An 18896-nucleotide genomic window follows, 5' to 3' on the forward strand; every position below is an offset into this window, starting at 1 on the left:
TTATTTTGTGACTGTGTTATATGTTCAGAGACTGTTCTATGTATTACCCCTGCAATGTTGTATGTGAACGGCCCTGAGCCATATGGGAGGGCGGTATAGAAATTAAATGAAATTGATTGATTGAATGAATGAATGAATGAGTGGGAGGCCTAGATTCAGCCTCTTTCCTGGTCCTCTGACCGTTGGATGCACCTTGATGCTAGTAACAACACATAGAATAGCTTGATGAACCATTATAGAGCAGTAAGCCCGCTCCGAAAGTACCCCAGGTCACCTTCAGCTTCAATGTACCTCTCCAAGGATAAGTTCTGAATAAACTGGTTCTACACAATACAGGAGAAGCCAAGGTATACAAAAGGCCGTGGCAGGCAGTGCCTGTGATGTCACCAAGAATGTAATACATTACAGTTGTCTGCACCCCAGGGCAGGGCGACTACCGAAAAGTCATCTGGAGGAGTGAAGGGGTGACAGAGGCCATTATTAATGGCTTGTTTTAATATTGCGGTGATTATAATTGTAAGCTGTCTTGAGCAGGACTCTGAAGAGGTGAAAGAGAAACATCCTAAATAAATAATAGGGAACAAAAAGGGAAGCCAGGCCTCCCACTGTGTAAGTCCTTGTTAACCCACGGCCACATGGAGCAGTAGGGGGAGGGAAACATTTAAAACCACATGAGTATTGTGTGCACTGCACTGTCACTTCCAAGGAGAACTCAGAAGTGATGTTGAGTTTTACCACAGAATTTTCAACGAGCTACCTTTGTGGCTCTCACGGTGCTACAATGCCCCTGAATCTCCCACCAATTTAGCACAGCCTAAAGGAGCAAGAACATTGCGATAAAACTGGGAATCCATGCTATGAGGCCTTAATAGACTCTGACTGAGCAAATGGGTTAGCTGGAACTTTTTGAGGTGCCTGCTGCTCCTTGGGCACTGTCCCTTCTTCCCCCTGCTTAGCTTGGTATTTACCATAGATCTCTGCTGACAGACGGGCTTCCCATCAGCAGAGTGAGCCTTCCTCATTTCCCCTGTCCTGTTGCAGTCCAAAATTCCCCTTGAAATGTTGCTCCCGGGGAACAGGGGACCCCAAGCGACCTGGAGTGGTTTAAGGATTTGCAGGGCCCATAGCACCAGACCCAATGTAAGGATTCATAGGGCCCTAACAGAGTACAATTGCAGTGGAAGCAGCCAGACTGGGGTCAGAGGGGCTCCCCACAGTGCAAAGGGGTGTGTCACCCGGAGTGTCCTTAAAGAGGGAAAAGGGGGAAGAAAAAAAGCCATGACCTTGGTCCATGGGGGGTGGGGGTGGCATTGTGCAGGGCCTATAGCATGTGCTACATGGATAAACCGACCCTGAAAGCAATAGCATGGGAGGGGGGAAGACAGAGGTTTGCAAAAGGAGGAGAGAATCAGGGGGAAATTGCCTCCAGAAGCAGACATTCCCATGGGATCGGACCCAGTGCCCAGGTCACAGCCTGCCATTTGTCATACACTTTGCAGCTGGTGGGGATCATTTTAAAGTACGTTAAATATGACAATAAATTTATTACAGGACAATTCACAACTAGCATATCCTGTGGTGAAGCCAACTCTTGCTTGGTTACTAAAAAGCAAAGGCTAACACACCCTTTCCCTTCCATCCTTCCCACTGCCATCCTCAGACCCACTGCCCAGTAAATGCTGACTGCACGCACCTGTTCTAGAAGGACACTTAGAATGGGAAGTTAAATTTTCTACTAAAACACGTTTTTGAAAAAGGAAACTGTTGTGAGTCAGCCAGTCATCATGCTCTGTTTCCAAAGCCAAACTCAGGACCTTCTGTTCCGAGGTAATGAATGCAGTGCACAGTAACACAGGTGCAAAAGAGCCTTCAGCATGTCCAGGGAGGGGAGAGGGGAGGGACTGGCCCACCGGCAGTGAAAGTGTGAGAACGAAGGTTTTTGCCAGTATACAAGAGTTCCTGTTTTCATTGCTGGAATGTGGAACGGTTCATCTTTCAAACCTGCTGTGTTTGCACAATTGTATGCATACACCTGTATAGTTACAACTCCCCCCACCCACACATCTATGCATGGAATACAGTTTATTGCAATGTGCTAAGGGGGAAAAAATTTACTTCTGTGGACTAAGAAGAGTGTAACTCTGTTTGGGATTGTACTGGAAGAAGCTGGAAGCTGAGATTCTTGTTTTACTCTTGGAATGTGACATCTTGGTACATATGCTCGTGTTTCCATTTTATGCTTCTTAGGAGGGGTGGGGTCTCGCTTGGGATGTCTGCACCATGCATTAGAGCAGTGGTTCTCAACCTTCCTAATGCCACGACCCTTTAATACAGTTCCTCATGTTGTGGTGACCCCCAACCATAAAATTATGCAAGTGTTCTTTCACAGAAATTAAACCGAAACTGACCAATGGCATGAAAATCCATTGTTCATGACTGTATAGAAGTTGTTTTTTTTCCTGCGGTTTCTCAGTTCAGCTCTGCCTCTTGTCCCACCATGCCGATCTCACTCTTTACTGCTGCTCCAGACAGACGAACGCTCTATCTCGATCTACCCAGCAAGGCTTTTGTGTGGATGGCGACCCCCCTGGCCAAACTGCTTGCTCTGCTGCGACCCTCTAAAAGGTCCCGACCCCCAGGTTGAGAACCACTGCAGTAGAGGTTCATTGGTTGGTTCTGGGGCTCATACTGGTTCAACTGAACCACAGAACTGCCGGAAAGTACACCTGCTATGTCAGAATTCCGGACAATAGTAAAAAAGGCAGTTCTTACCCACACTATCACAATCCAAAGTAATTCTTAATGCGGCCTGCCTCCTGGTGGGATACAAGTTTCTTAAATAAAACAGCAAAAATTAATACATCTGCTCGACTTTTTAAAAAAACAAATCTTATAAGTGCCTCCAAGTGTTCTTTTACAACACCCTACAGTTCATGTTCTCTGATCCTTTCCAAAATAGTATTGTGATCCAAATATAATGCAACAGAGCCATTCCAAATCACAGCCTTCATTACCCCGTTATGCACTTATATACCTATTTCCTCCTCTGCTTTTGTCAAAAATTATCCCTGGCAAATACCACGAAATAGCTGGTTCTGGGTTTGTCTATTAATCTCCTTACCAACTTTAGTTTCACCAGACTGTCCAATTCAGGGGCAATTGGATAGCCTGAGGTCTGCTCCAGTCCCATCTGCTGATTATGACTGGCTAATAATAGGGTTGGAGCCACTGCGTTTGGCTAGTTGTCCTTTGACCTTATTTATAGCCCTTTCATTTCACATTAAAGGACGGCCATTTTCTCAGCAGTGGATGGAAAGGGGAGGATACTGTTGGCTTGACTTTACAACTTGCTTATTCAGGCAAACCTGCAAGTCACTTGAGGAGAAAGAAGCCATCTAACATGAGGAGTTTGCAAATAGGGTTGCAAGGTCCCCCCAGGCCATAGCAGGATAAGGGGATAGGATTGTCGGATCCAGGTTGAGAAACTCTTGCAGATCTGGCGGCTGAGCCTGGGGAGGAAAGGGACCTCTGCAGGGTATAATGCCCTAGACCAGGGGTAGTCAAACTGGGGCCCTCCAGATGTCCATGGACTACAATTCCCAGGAGCCCCCTACCCTCCAAACTTTCCATTTTCTCCTGGTGGAAATGTCATTATATCCTGTTGAGGCATCTGCTCTCCCCTTCTCAAAACCCACCCTCCTCAGGCATCACCTCCAAATCTCCACAAACTTCCCAACCTGGAGATGGTCAGTCTTGTCTCACTAAACTTTTAGAGTTCTTTGAGGGGGTGAACAAACATTTGGAAAAAGGTGACTCAGTAGATGTTGTTTACCTAGACTTCCAGAAAGCTTTTGATAAAGTTCCTCATCAAAGGCTCCTAAGTAAACTCAGTAGTCATGGGATAAGAGGACAAGCCCTTTTGTGGATTAAAAACAGGTTAATTAGCAGAGAGTGAGTATAAATGGACAGTTTTCCAAGTGGAACGTGGTAAGCAGTGGTGTACCACAGGGTTTAGTAATAGGTCTGGTGCTTTTTAAGTTGTTCGTTAATGACTTGGAGTTGTGAGTAAGCAGTGAAGTGGTTAAGTTTGCGAATGACACTAAATTGATCAAGGTGCTGAGAACCAGGGAGAACTGTGAGGTGCTCCAGAGGGATTTGTTGAGGCTGGGCAAATGGGCACCAATGTGGGTTCAGCGTGGGCAGGGGCAGAGTAATCTACACTGGAGGCAAAAATCCTAACTACATATGTACATTGATGGGGTCCAAACTGGTGGTAACTGACCAAGAAAGAGATTTTGGAATCATGGTAGGTAACTCACTAAAAATGTCAACTAAAAATGTGCACCTGCAATACAAAAGGTGCAATAAAATGCTATGCTAGGGATTATTAGGAAGAGGACTGGAGATAAATCAACCAGTATCACAGTGTTCCTGTATAAATCAATGGTGGGGCCTCATTTGGAATACTGTGTACAGTTCTGGTCACTACACCTCAAAAAACATTTGAAAGGTTGCAAAAAATGGCAACTAAAATGATTGAGGGAACACCTTCTTTAGGAGGAAAGGTTAATTAGGCCTCTAGCTTGGAGAAATGACATTTGAGGGGTGACATGATAGAGGCTTACAAAATTATGCCTGAGATAGGGAAGGTGGAGAATAAAGAACTTTTCTCCCTTCTAGAACTCATTCTGCACTCAATGAAATTGATTAGTAGTAGGTTTAGAACAGATAAAAAGGAATCCTTCTTCAGCCAAAGAGTAATTAACACTTGTCAGGTCCTAGCCACTCCTACTCTCTGGATGACTGTCAACCCCCCCCCCCCCAGCAGTCACCCATGTGAGTGAGCTTAGCATCCAGAAGTGGGGAGGTGGGCAGAGTGGGGGCAGGGCCTGGGGGAGCAAGGAAGGGATAAGAGGGAAGCTGAGATGCAGATCAGGGAGGAAACGAAGCCAGAGGATAGTGAGTTGAAATGCCCCACACCCAGGGGTGATGGGGATCCAGTGGATGCTGGCTGAGCCCCCATTCTAAGACCCTGCAGCTGAGCCTCTACCTTTCCTCCCCTGAAGGTGGCGTACCTCTGAGCAGTGGGGAATTCACTGCCATAAAAAGTGCTGGTGGCTACAAGCACAGACAGCTGCAAGAAGGGATTGGATAAACCTAGGCCAGGGGACTGCTGCTCCATATTCTTGATGCTTGGGGGCAACAGTGGGAGGGCTTCTGGAGTTCTGGCCCCACTGATGGACCTCCTGATGACTCTTGACTTTTGGTTACTGTATGACAAAGAGTGTTGGACTGGATGGAGCATTGCCCTGATCCAGAATGGCTCCTCTTATGTTTTTATTTTATTGTGTTCTTACCTTGCCTCTAGTTTGATTAGATTTTAAAAGAATTTTAAAGTGGTAAGTTTGATGAGTTTTAGTGTTCCTTAGTATATGGTTACTTACTGTCTTCATCTTTGTATGGAAGCCACCTTGAGAACATTCTTTTCTTGAAGAGCTAGAACTTTTTAGTAGCTGAAAAAGTTACAGCTTACAATGAGAATGTTCTGTTGGGAGTATGGGGCACAAGAACTTCAAATAAATAAAGCTGAACTTGTATGGGAAAGCTGCTAACCCAGCATTACTTCAATTCCTACATAATGTGGTAGCAGGGGAGCAGCCATTTTGGCCATCAATCTCATGTGACCTTCAGAGAGATCATTTCAACCTGAATTCACTCACCTAGTTGAGCAACAGCCAGGCAACATCGAGACATTCCTTCCTTCCTCCTGCCTTGAGGGTGCCAGCACATGCCTCATGGCAGGAGCCTAAGATCTCTTCTTTCCTTTTTCACCTCCCCTTTGATCTCTTATACAGTGCTTGTTTTGCGGTTGTAAAATTTTAGTCTTGTGTGATTGCTGTTCCTTTTTCTGTGGTGGTGCTTCTGTGAATTCCACAGGTGGATATGAGTGAACTCCCATGTATGCTGCTGCTCTCCAATTCCCGCCTCTCCTAGTGACTTCCTTCAATGGGGAAAGACTATTCTTATGACAGGACAGATTGTGCAGTGGTTAGAGTATGGGGGAGACCTGGTTTCTAACCCCATTTGCTATGTAGCTTACTGGGTGAACTTGAGCCAGTCATTCTCTCTCAGCCTAATGTACCTCATAGGGTTGTTGTGAGGAGGCAAGAGAGCCATCTTGGTGTAGTGTTTAAGAGCAGTGGCCTCTAATCTGGAGAACAGGGTTTGAGTCTCTGCTCTTCTACATGCGGTCAGTTGGGTGAGCTTGAGTCGGTCACGGTTTTCTCTCAAAGTTCTCTTAGCTCCACCTTTCTCAGAGAGTGTCTGTTGTGGATGAGCAATTTTGGGATGGCAGTAGAGAAATGTAATTAATAATAATAAACAATAATAATATGTCCTTGGAGGAAGTACTGGATGACATGCTAAATAAATAACAATAAATAGGATGATTAATTATGCCCTCCCCAAAGTTGTATTTCTCTAGTAGAGAGAAATCAGATGGGGTTTACTTGCTTGTTCCTAACATAGATGCCAGCTTTTCTGCTGCAGCAAAAATGACCTCTTGTTTTGGCCAGAACAAACAGCAAGGGAGCATAGCTTAATGGTTAGAGTGTTAGGTTGGTGGGGGGGCTACATTATAATTTTCAATGAAACCTTCGTTTTTGCATATCAAGCTTTTCTTAACAGTACAGGTACAGGAGCTGGAAGAAAAAGTTGCCAACCCTCCAGCAAATGAAGGCATTTAAAGTTTAAAATCACAGAGTGATTCTCTTCATGTGACCACTTAGCATGACCCAACCAATTACTGAGCTTGGCTTTGTGATTGTGACTATGGTTCTTCCCTCCTCAAACTTCTGGTGGCTCTTTTCCAAGGTGTTTGAACCCCATGGCAGGGAGTGCAAGAACTTTAAAGAAGAGTGCATATTAAGAATGTATCTTCTCTTAGCTAAAACCATGGGTTGGTGTTAACTACCTGCAGGTAGCTGCAAGGATTAACTTTTCTCTCATCCTTCTAGCTCACCATTTCAATTTGACATAGAACATTTAGGAGGCTCTGAAAAGAAAGCTGGAAGGAGCCTTGCCCAGAGCAGCAAGTACAGGCTTGCCTGGCTACCTGCAGATGTCCACCTGTCATTACTTTACAGGAAGTACCATGGTGTGTCATGTTCTAAAACCAATGGATCATGAGGTTGGGGTGTTGGTAGTACTTTTAAAAAAAATAAATTTCTTTCATCTCAGAAACACTTGAAGATACCCTTGTATTTATTTGACAGCATCCTCCTCAGCAAAGTTTGTAACAGTCACGAACCATTCCTCAAACTTCTGTGGTTGAGGAAGGCTCCTTCGGTTGCAGGGGGACTTCACTGTTGCTAAGCAGAGTGGTGAGATGTATGCACCTGTCACCAAGAAAGGCAGACCACAAGTAAAGTAAATTAAATATACATAAGAGGACAGTGAAATGCTTAAAAACGTATTCCTTTGTAAGCCCATTGAAGGCAATAAGTTCATAAGGGTGAAACCCTGTTTAGGATTGCACTGCAAAACTGATATCAGGTTGCAATAGGTTCTGTTTCATTGATAATAGACAATTTCTAAAAAGAGACGTGTTGGAGAGAGATGTTCAGGCACTGATTCAAAGTCCCAGATGAGTATAAGTAGTTATTGTTTTTCAAGGAGATGCACTCTGCATATACTCAGAAGTATGCTCTTGCTATGACCAAGACTGAACCACTAGCAGTATGTGGTGGGGAAGGCAATGGTCCTTTTTATAAACCTAGGGGTGTTGTGAATGTGTCACCGTTTTCAGCTGCAAAATGCTAGCAGATATGCCTGTAGAAACACTGCTGCTGCTGGACATCTAATCCAATTTATCATGAGCTTCTGCCAAGTTAGTTCATCTTGTCTATCGACCAAGAAAATTTTTTGACATAGTACAGTTAATACCTGAAAAAGTAGAACAACACCCTTATTTTATTTTTTTAATCACCAGCTCTTGCAAAGGTGTGCCTGTCTATGTGTCATTTGGAGGGAGAAAGGAGAGAACTTTTCATCATATATGCATAAATCCATCTAGCCTCATCCTTGCACTGTGGTGGTTTGTGATGTTTGTAACTCTTATTTCCACAATGAGACAGGGCAGAGGAGGATCGTGAGTGGTGCAGGGCGTTGCCAGTTGCCCTACATTAGGTCTCCCAAGATCAACAGATTCATGCAGGTGCCTGAGGTGGTGAAGGAGATTTTTCATCTCAGAAAGCTGTGAGGATGTGGTTAGATAATAAATAAGGGCTGCTCTTTATGGCCCCCACTTATTCCATTCTTACCCTGGGAACTTTCGAGGAAGAAGAAAGATGTTCAAAGATACACCTGATGCCTACAGGCCACGAGGGGAGAAAATTCAGGAGCTGAGCTCTCAGTTTTGTGTCATTAGAAATCCCACCTCCCACTTCTTGGCCTTTCCCCACCATCCAGACTTGAAAAATGGCCACTGTGGGAGACATTCTATCAGCTGTTTTAAAAAGTTACATCAGCACTTAAAAAATGACCATCTGTTTTTGTGAGAGGGGTATGTGTCTCCATGTTAGCTTAGTGGTATCTTTGCTTTGCATTACTACTAATCTGTAGAGATGCCTGTCTTTGAAATTTGCCAACATTTCAAGTTTTTCCATTTACATATTTAGATCTGGGAACTGAATTTACAGTCTGGATTTGAGATTTCACCTCAGAATTTGAGTGAATATGAGATTTTACCTCAGAATTTGAGTGAATAGATTTTACCTCAGAATTTGAGTGAATAGATTTTACCTCAGAATTTGAGAGAATATGAGATTTTACCTCAGAATTGGTGAAATAATGTCTGAAACCTCTATCACAAAACCCAGGTTTATCCCTTGTGATCTTTTTGTGAATGCGAGGCCAGTTTTTGTTAAGACATTTGCCTCAGCTGTACTTGAGCATGTATGACGCAGGAGGAAATGCTGAAGGGCACACAACGCACAAGAAAAACATTAATGGAGAGGTGAATAGAACTTTGACAGAGTCTAAACTGAGACCACACAACCCCCCCCCCCCCACACACACACACTCTTTACCAGAACATAGGAGGGAAAGACTAAGAAGCAATTGAGTTCAGATTGCAACAAAGCAGATTTGGTTGCCTATCCGGAAATGTTTACTCACTCCCCAAGGGTGATTGGAATGGACTAAGGGAATTGACCAAGAGAACTGTGGAATGACCTCCTCTGGGCCTTCCTGAGTTCACATGAGACTTTTTAGGGCCACAGGCAATAACTGCAGCAGCCTAGAGAATGGCCATCAGGATGCATGGGGGCATGCATGAGGGGCTGGGGAGGAAGTGTTGCTTATATCTTTGTACAATGGCTGGTTGAAACATTTCACGGATTCTACCTTTGCTCTAGTGTGAAATGCTTTGGTTCTGCTTTTCAATGCATGTGTGTCCATGACTGTGTGAGAGTCAGTTTGGTATAGTGGTTAGGGAGTGCGGACTTCTAATCTGGCATGCCAGGTTCGATTCTGGACTCCCCCACATCCAGCCAGCTGGGTGACCTTGGGCTTGCCATGGCACTGATAAAACTTCTCTGACAGAGCAGTGATATCAGGACTCTCTCAGCCTCACCCACCTCACAGGGTGTCTGTTGTGGGGAGAGGAAAGGGAAGGCGACTGTAAGCCGCTTTGAGCCTCCTTCGGGTAGAGAATAGCGGCATATAAGAACCAACTCTTCTTCTTCATCATCATCAGCTCTCTAATTAACTACTAATTTAATGGTCAAACTACCCTCCCTTATCCCAGTCATCATTTACCTGCTGTTGACTGTCTGTCCGGGATGCAAAAGAAGGAGGGAAGAAAACCTGAGAGGGGGAGAGGGAGACCCGTATTAAATCACTCTGGCTTCAACCATGCACGTACATCCATTTGCAAGAAATAGCCGCTACATGGTCGGCGCTGGGATAGAGGTGGATCTGGATACAGCTTTAGCTGTGCCGTGGTCAGACCACTATGCCCTGCGGGCCCGGCTCAGGATACCACCCCCCCTCCAGTTGGGCGGCGGGCGCATTCTAGCCCGCCCGCGGAGACTTATGGATCCAACTGGATTCCGGAATGCTCTGCGGGACCCGATGCCTCCTGGCGACTCACTAGCGGCTTTGGTGGCGGACTGGCAGTCCCGCCTGACAGCTGCTATAGATGAGATCGCCCCTAAACGTCCTCTCTGCCCTCGACTCAAACGGGCTCCCTGGTACACCGGGGAGCTACGGGAGAAGAAAAGGGAAGTGAGACGACTGGAGCGAGTGTGGCGGAAGACTCGCGACGAAGCTACGAGAACATCTTATCGCACGCTTATGAGGGCGTATGAGATGGCGGTTAAAGTGGCAAAACGTGATTTTTTTGCCACGGAAATTGCGTCCGCAAGCTCTCGCCCGGCCCAATTATTTAGGGTAGTTAGATCCCTTACCGCCCTTGAGGGGCGCCAAAATAATAGCAAATTGGAACTCGGCCGTGAGGCATTTGCGAGCTATTTTGCGGACAAAATCTCGTCTCTCCGCCACGATCTTCCCGCCACAGTTAATACAGTAAATGAACTGGAGGCCTGTTGGCCGCCTTTGGAGGTGACGTTTGATGGCTTCAGATGGCTCTCTTTATCCAAAGTGGACAAGTTGCTAGGCTCAGTTAGGGCGACCACTTGCCCCCTTGACCCCTGTCCATCATGGCTCCTCAAAGGAGGCGGCCAGAAGATAGGAGGCCAGCTCAGGGACATTATCAACCTCTCCCTGGAGTCCGGGGAGTTCCCTGAGCAGCTGAAGGGGGCAGTGGTTCACCCTCTCCTGAAGAAATCTACGCTGGATCCGCGGGACCCTGCCAGCTATCGCCCAGTGTCGCACTTGCCGTTCCTGGGCAAGATGGTTGAAAGGGCCGCGGCAGACCAGCTCCTGGCATTCTTGGAAGAAACTTCGGCATTCGATCCATATCAGTCTGGCTTTCGACCTGGCCACGGGGTGGAGACGGTGCTGGTCGCCCTGTTGGATGACCTCCGTCGCCAGCTGGATAAGGGCGGGTCGGCAGTGCTGGTTCTTCTGGACCTGTCGGCCGCTTTTGACATCGTGGACCACGAGCTGTTGGTCCACCGCCTTGCCGGCACGGGGATACAAGGCACAGCGTTACGCTGGATACGCTCCTTTCTCCAGGACCGGACCCAGAGGGTTGCAGTGGGAGATGAGTTCTCGCGTTCCTATAGACTCCCTTGTGGGGTCCCTCAGGGTGCGGTCCTCTCCCCCACATTATTCAACATCTTTATGCGCCCTCTGGCCCAGCTGGTACGGAGTTTTGGACTGGGTTGCCACCAGTACGCTGATGACACCCAGCTCTATCTCCTCATGGACGGCCGCCCGGACTCCCCCCCGGAACCATTCGCCAGATGTTTGGAAGCAGTGACAGAATGGTTCGAGCAGAGTCGCCTGAAACTCAACCCCTCCAAGACGGAGGTCCTGTGGCTGGGACGTAGGGGGCAGGACCAGGAAGCGCGCTTACCCACCCTGGCAGGGACGCAACTCACCATCACGTCCCAGGCCAGGAACTTGGGTGTGGCCATTGATGCCTCCCTGACTTTGGAGGCGCAGGTCAAAAAAGTAGCGGGCCAGGCGTTTTTCCACCTTCGCCAGGCCCGACTATTAGCGCCCTATCTGTCCCCCGAACACTTAGCCACAGTGATCCATGCAACGGTCACCTCCAGAATAGATTTCTGTAACTCGCTCTACGCGGGCCTTCCCTTGTCCTTGATCCGGAAACTTCAGCTAGTGCAAAACGCAGCTGCTAGGGTCCTTACTGGCACATCTTGGAGGGCCCACATCCAGCCAGTGCTGAGGCAGCTGCACTGGTTGCCAATTGCTGCCCGGATCCGGTTCAAGGTTCTGGTTCTAACCTTCAAGGCTTTACGCGAGTTGGGACCCACATACCTGAGGGACCGCCTATCGCCCTATGCCCCTCGCAGGGCCTTGCGCTCTGCGGGTGAAAACCTGTTGGTCGTTCCCGGCCCTAGGGAAGCACGCCTGGCCTCGACCAGGGCCAGGGCCTTTTCGGTCCTGGCCCCGACCTGGTGGAATGAGCTCCCGGGAGAGCTGCGGGCCCTGCGGGATCTTTCAACATTCCGCAGGGCCTGCAAGACGGAGCTCTTCCGCCAGGTTTATGGTTGAGGCCAGGGCTGATAACAGATCTATGCCTCCCCCGGGGACTCGGGTTCTGGACCCGAAGCAAAACATCATCAGGACCTCCTCTCCACCCGCTAGTAGTGGGAGGGAGGGGGGGGGGAGTTGAGCTGCCATTCTTGCCATGCCGGCAATATTGGCAATGTTATTATTGTTTTATGGGGTTTTAATGGGGAATTGCGATATTGTTACCCGCCACGAGCCGCAAGGGAGTGGCGGGCTATAAATCTAATAATAATAATAATAATAATGGTCATTTTACAAATAAAACCAAAGACCAATACCTGGATTAGTATAGGGTTTCACTCACAGCTGTACGTAAGTTGAACAGGAGAATTACTCAATGTGCATATAAAGAATAATCAAGTGTATGTTGTGCAGATGCCGTGTTCAAATATCACAGTGAATGTACATACAACCTGTGTGTGTGTGCATACACTGGTCTATAAGAAACAGCCACCACATTATAAAACAGTATACAGTATACATGGATTGTATTTGTGTTTCCCATAACTTGTGAACATTGCTACTGAATAGGGCTGCCAAGCCCCTGGTCACAGTGTGGGTTCCCAAACTCGAGCTCACATTGCCTGCTACCACTCCAAGTAGTGACAAGAGAGAAACAGAATATATCCAGTGGCTTAATAAAGCTTGAAAAGATAAAGAGTCTCTTATGTTATTTATTCAGGCTTCGACTCTGCCACGTGTCACATGACCAGGTGTGGCCTATCACAGAGTCGAAGCCTGAATAAATAACATATCTTTTCAAGCTTTATTAAGCCACTGGATAGATTCTGTTTCTCTCTTGTCACTAATTTGGAATCGTCCATTTTTTTCGTGCACCACTCCAAGTAGTAGCAGGGAGGTGGTAGGATTTTAAAAAACTGGCAGTGTCACGAGCATAACAATGCCACTTCTGAAGGGGGCTGGATCTGGAAGTGATGGCAGGCAGCTTTAGGAATTGCTGGAACCATTGTGGTTTTACCCTAGAAGTAACATTGTCATGCTAGTGATGCTCCCCTCCTCAACTGTGTTCCCTAGTGAATCAGAACACTGGTTTATCAAGATCAGTCTTGTCTGTTCCCACTGTCAGTGGCCTTTCAGGGTCTCAAAGGCTGATTCCGCACCAGCGGAGCCATTCCAGGCTGCTGCCAGTGCATTGCTGTGGAGCTGCATGCTCCGCAGCATACTGTGTCCCCACAAGGGACTCATTTCAGTGGGGCACCTAGTATCCCACTGAAAAGAGTCTGCCCAGGAAATGCAGTGGCAGCAGGTAGGCTCCGCCGCACAGGATTGTGTGTGTGTGGTGGCAGGGGGTGTTGTAGTTTGCTGGATGGTAGGATTGCATTTCACACAATCCCAAGTCCACTTAGTGACATTGGCCGGCTGTTTTAAATGAGAGGGGGGAGAATCTGCCTCTCTTGGCATGCCATGTGCTGGCTGGCCATGTTTTTTTTTTGGGGGGGGGCTTTAACTAACATGGCAATGCGTTTACATAGGACTGAATAGGCATTGCTACATCTAAGTTTCAAGGTTTTTTTTAAAGAGCTAGACCAACTAACCACTGATTGGTTGGTCCCATTGATTGACAGGCCGTGGAGCGGTGAGTGAAAGAGTGCGTTGCTCTCTCATGTGCTTTTTGTGCATGTGAGAAGGGGAAAACACAAGGAGACACGGCAGGAAGGCTTTAAAATATGGAAGGGAGAAGTACCGTGATTTAATTTCATGCTATTGCAGGTAGGAGGCAGCTTACCATTTTGACCACTGTGCGTAAATCCCCCCTGTATGCTGTATTAATTAGATGCTGTATTACTGAGCTATGGCCCCAGCACCACTACATCAGAGGCCACAGCTGCCAATTATGGATTTCCTTATGTGGGTAGAAGATAACTGGAGATGGCTGGACATTTATGGAGCAGCCACCTTTTTTCTTGAGGAAACAAGATGTTAATTTAGGCACCTGGAGCCTCCTTCAAAAGACTGCCACTGACAATGTCATGAGAGAACAAAGTGAAAGCTATTACATTTTGAGTTTTCGCACAAATTGTGCACCTGGTGTAGGCAGTTTGCTCTTGAACAAAGATTTTCTCTTTAGTTTTTTCTTACCATTTGTAAATTTACCTGCTGGGATTCCTTTATCTAGGAGGAAAAAGACACTTTCAGTGAAAAAATGGCAAGAGTGGAAAGCCTTAAAAGAAATAAAACATTTTTATCTTCCAATACTGTTCTCCGGATAAAGCAGTCCAGTAGGATGTATTCCCCCCCCTCCATTATTTAAAATAAACATGGGGGGAAGCACATAATTAAATTCTTAGGCACAGAATAGTAACATGGCCATTTCTCTTGATGATCCCCACACTGAATTGGATCCCAGAGAGGATTTCCACAGATGGAAGAAATTTCTGGCTACACAGAATGTGAATTCATCACCTCTCTCCTGCTGCTGCAGTTCATAATGTCTCCAGAAATGTTACTCCTAGACGACAGGAGAACCTCATAAACAACATGAAGGTCTGCCATGGGAGAGGAATTTCCCATCCATGGAAATATTCTGTGGCAGGGGTACCCATAATCTGAGTCTGTAAGCACCTTTGGAATTCTGACACAGGATGGTGAAAGCAACTACAAAATGGCTGCTTCTAAAAGGCAGACACAAGTACAAAATGACTGATTCAAGAGGCGGAGTCACCCATGAAATATCAGTGAGTGAGGTTGTGTTTAACTCTAATAGTATCTCACCAACATTTTGATTGAAGCTCTGTTTAACAGGATGCCTTTTAAAATGAACTTATTGTTTAAAAATATTGTCCTGCATTCACAAAGCTATCTTTAGTCATACTGTAAAGATCCTTGAGATGTGGTGGCAGTTACTGTCAAAGCAACATTTTTCAAAAATCTGAAGAGCCAATCAGACAGCTGCAATGGCCAATCAGAAGCCCTGAGGGGCAAAAGTCCCACCTGGGCCCACCCATTTTCTAACAATATCTGGATGCAAGGAAAACTATTGGCGGGCACTATTCTGCCCACAGCCAGTCCTTGTAATAGAATATGTAGGACAAATTTCAAATTTATTTCTGAAATGAAAAAAAAAGACCATCCTGGTCTTCTACGTGCCAACAAATTGTACTTTTCAGACGTTAAGTAACACATGCTAGACCTACCAATTATGTTTAGATTCACCTAGCATGTGCTGAATGAACAGGGGCGCTATGTCCTGTGTACCTACAGCTATGGCTCACACTAACTGTCTGCTGTTATTTTGGGGATTCATGTTCCTACGTAGCTGGAAACTGTACACACATAATAAATATGCGCATTGCCCTGTTCAAGCAACATGATGACCAAGTGTATTAGAGTATCACACCCAGACTGGCAACTTCTAGAAGTCTGGGGGTTGGGTTTTTGTTCTGCTCTTTTTTTTAACCAAAACATTTTGTGATACCTCAAGGATACTTCTGAGTGCATAACTTGAAGTGACATCACCTACATTGCAGGATGCTCTTTGGGCTTGCCTAAAGAAGAACCAAGTTCAAATCTCCACTCTGTTATAAAAATCATAGGGTGACCATGAGCCAGTCCCCTCAGCCTAGCCCAGCTTCCCTCGCAGAGCTGCCATGAAGGGAGAACCAGCATGCACACCTGGAACTCACGTGACACCACTTTCGGTTATGCAGTTGGAACTGAAATCACAGATGCTGTTTCTCCCTTCCTGCTTCTCCCAAACTCTATTGAGTGGCAGTGGGGGATGGAGATTCATGGTGTGTGCGGGTAGGTAGGGGGTCACTCGCCAAAGGCAACCTGGCCAGTAGCACCTACTCTCAATATGCATAGTGCAGCATCTGAAAAGGGCTAGTATATTCATCACTAGAGGTTAGTGATTATTGTAGAATAGATTATTTAAACCAGGGTTTTGAAAATGTCAGCTCTCGTCTATGTGACACAAGGTACGAAAGACCCCCAAATGATGCTAAATTTGTGACTGAAGGTACATTTTCCAGTCCTGTATTTAGCATAAATTTGTGTGAGCAGAACAAAAATAAATAAATCAGTGTAAATCCTGTTTTCCCTTGGCTTTGTGCTGGATCATTCAGGAATGGTTCAGAAACTCAGTGTTACATGATGAGACATGATAAAATCACCAGGCCCGGCCATAGGGCCTTGTCACTGTAAATGGTTCCTGGGCAGTTGTGTTCCTCTAGGGACATTCCTGCGCTTCATGGTTTTTTAAAGAGGTAGCAATTTTAGTCTGCGGATTTCAATATATGTAATTTACATCAAAAGGCAGAAGTTAGGCTGGGAAACATTGGTGGTGGCCACACCTCAGCTTGGAGTTAGTATAGTTCACTTCATCCTGCTTCGAGGTATGTCCTATAACACTATGTTAATTGTTTTATTTAAAAGGCACATGGGAATAGCATCTGCCCCTGAGGGTGCTATTCAAAGTGGTTTGACCCTCATCAACTCATCAGGCTCCGCATTCCCAAGGAGATCGCTTTCTTTTGGAGAACCAGAACATTATAAGACTTCCAGTGTGCACTGCGCCTAACAGCGGACATCTTAAATAGCCTCACAACAATCTCATGAGCTGCATTGTACCAGGTTGTTGCGAGGATAAGGTGGGAACCAGTAGGCCACTCTGAACTATAGTGGGAGACAACTATAGTGGGAGAACCAGCTTGGTGTAGTGGTTAGGAGTGCGGATTTCTAATCTGGTGAGCTAGGTTCGATTCTGCACTCCCCCACATGCAGCCAGCTGGGTGACCTTGGGCTTGCCATGGGGCTGATAAAGCTGTTCTGACTGAGCAGTGATAGCAGGGCTCTCTCAGCCTCATCCACCTCACAGGGTGCCTGTTGTGGGGTGAGGAAAGGGAAAGCCTGTAAGCCGCCTCCTCCTCCTCCTCCTCCTCCTCCTCCTCCCTTCTTCTTCTTCTTCTTCTTCTTCTTCTTCCAGTGTGAACAGGAACAGTATATTACACCAGAAATAACACTGCAGTGCTGGGGCGACAATACTGTTCAGTGCATCTCTGCCCTTCCCCCCTCCCAGTCTCCTGGACCCCAGAAGATATGTCTACTCAAAGAGCCACTGTGCTGTAATGAAATGTTGGGTTTGACAGCATGGTGTAGTGGTTAAGAGTAGGGGCCTCTAATCTGTACAACTGAGTCTGATTCCCCAAATGCAGCAGCTGGGTGACCATAGGCTCATCACAGTTCTCTCAGAGCTCTCTCAGCCCCACCTTTCCTACAGGGTTTCTGTTGTGGGGAGAGCTACTGAAGGCAATTGTAAGCCACTTTGGTACTCCTTTGAGTGGAGAAAAGCAAGGTACAAAATACCTCTTCTAAAGAACTGATTTCAAATCACCGTTCTGTTATGACAATCACAGGGTTAATAATGGGCCTATCACCTGTTCATGTTGGCCTACCCTTGGCTTTGACCCGGAAATTACAGCTGATACAAAATGCGGCTGCAAGGGTCTTCACTGGCACATCTTGGAGAGCCCATATCCAGCCGGTGCTACCCCTTCTGTACTGGTTACCAGTCTGTTTCCAGATCAAGTTTAAGGTTTTGGTTTTAACATTCAAGGCTTTACGCGGCTTGGGCCCTGCATATCTGCAGGACCGCTTGTTTGCCTATGCCCCCCTCAGGGCACTCCGCTCTGTGGATATGAATCTGCTGGTGGTTCCAGGCCACCGGGACATTCTTCGGGCCTTTTTCGGCCCTGGCCCCAACCTGGTGGAATAAGCTCCCAGAAGAGCTCAGGGCCCTGCTGGAGTTATCATATGGTTGAGGCCAGACTGATGTCCCAGAACTATTGTCAGGGGATCCCCTAGAGCCAGTGAGATCAGGACCCTCGCTTCTAAGGAAAGAGCTCCAAACTGTATGCTGGACAGGGACAGGGACAGCTCCAAACTGCCGGTCATCTTTTAATGTGTTGGGGATTTTACAGGTTTTTTTAAATTTTATTGTAAACCGCCACAAGTCTTTGAGAGTGGTGGTATATGAATGAATGAATGAATGAATGAATGAATGAATGAATGAATGAATGAATGAATGAATGAATGTGGAGAGCCATGACACCTAAAGTTGGCTTGGCCCCAGAGACCCATATCCTTCAGTTTCCTATTACAATCAGTGCCATCCTAGGCGCTATTGGTGATGGTGAGGGCCGTCAAACAGTGGCCAACTTACAAATTTTAAAGGGTATAACTGCTTAGAAATGTGCTTCAACATTCCCACCACGTGTATGATTGAGCACTTGTATTTCTCTCTTCCCTGATGTAAAGTACAGGAGGATCCTGCCCTGGCTGCCTATTTCCCATTGCGGGGCCTGGAAAAACAAGCCTCCGTAAAGCACGCACATTTTCTCCGTCACACATGTATGTTGGTGCTGATAGCGCAGATTCCACTCAGAGCTGGGAGCTCCTCTGATGGCAAGGATGATTAATTGCCAGCCCTTTCAGAAAGGAAACTCTGCTTGTTAATTCCATGGAGGCAAATTGTAGCTCTTGCCAAAACAGAAGAAAAGAAAAGAAAAGGAAGGTCCTAATTGCATCAGTGAGTTCGAGCAGCCCTTGTGGTTAAACTCTGCCGGAAGTTCACACACCCACTTGACCTATCATTAGTGATTTCAAAATAGCCTCAGATGTTTACTCACTGGGGCCAATAACATGTTTGCGTTTCT

The 18896-nt window shown here is 46.5% G+C and overlaps 1 long non-coding RNA gene across 1 annotated transcript; it reads right to left on the minus strand.

Annotated features, from left to right (window-relative positions):
• Positions 1-7251: 7251 nt before the first annotated feature.
• LOC143839040 (uncharacterized) lies at positions 7252-15074 on the minus strand. The gene is made up of 4 exons (XR_013231546.1): positions 14956-15074; positions 14323-14355; positions 9820-9867; positions 7252-7397 (listed from the first exon to the last, which is right to left on the minus strand). It is a non-coding gene; the product is annotated as an uncharacterized LOC143839040 (long non-coding RNA).
• Positions 15075-18896: the final 3822 nt, after the last annotated feature.

Source organism: Paroedura picta, chromosome 5 (assembly GCF_049243985.1).
Source record: "Paroedura picta isolate Pp20150507F chromosome 5, Ppicta_v3.0, whole genome shotgun sequence".
Classification (NCBI taxonomy): domain Eukaryota; kingdom Metazoa; phylum Chordata; class Lepidosauria; order Squamata; family Gekkonidae; genus Paroedura; species Paroedura picta.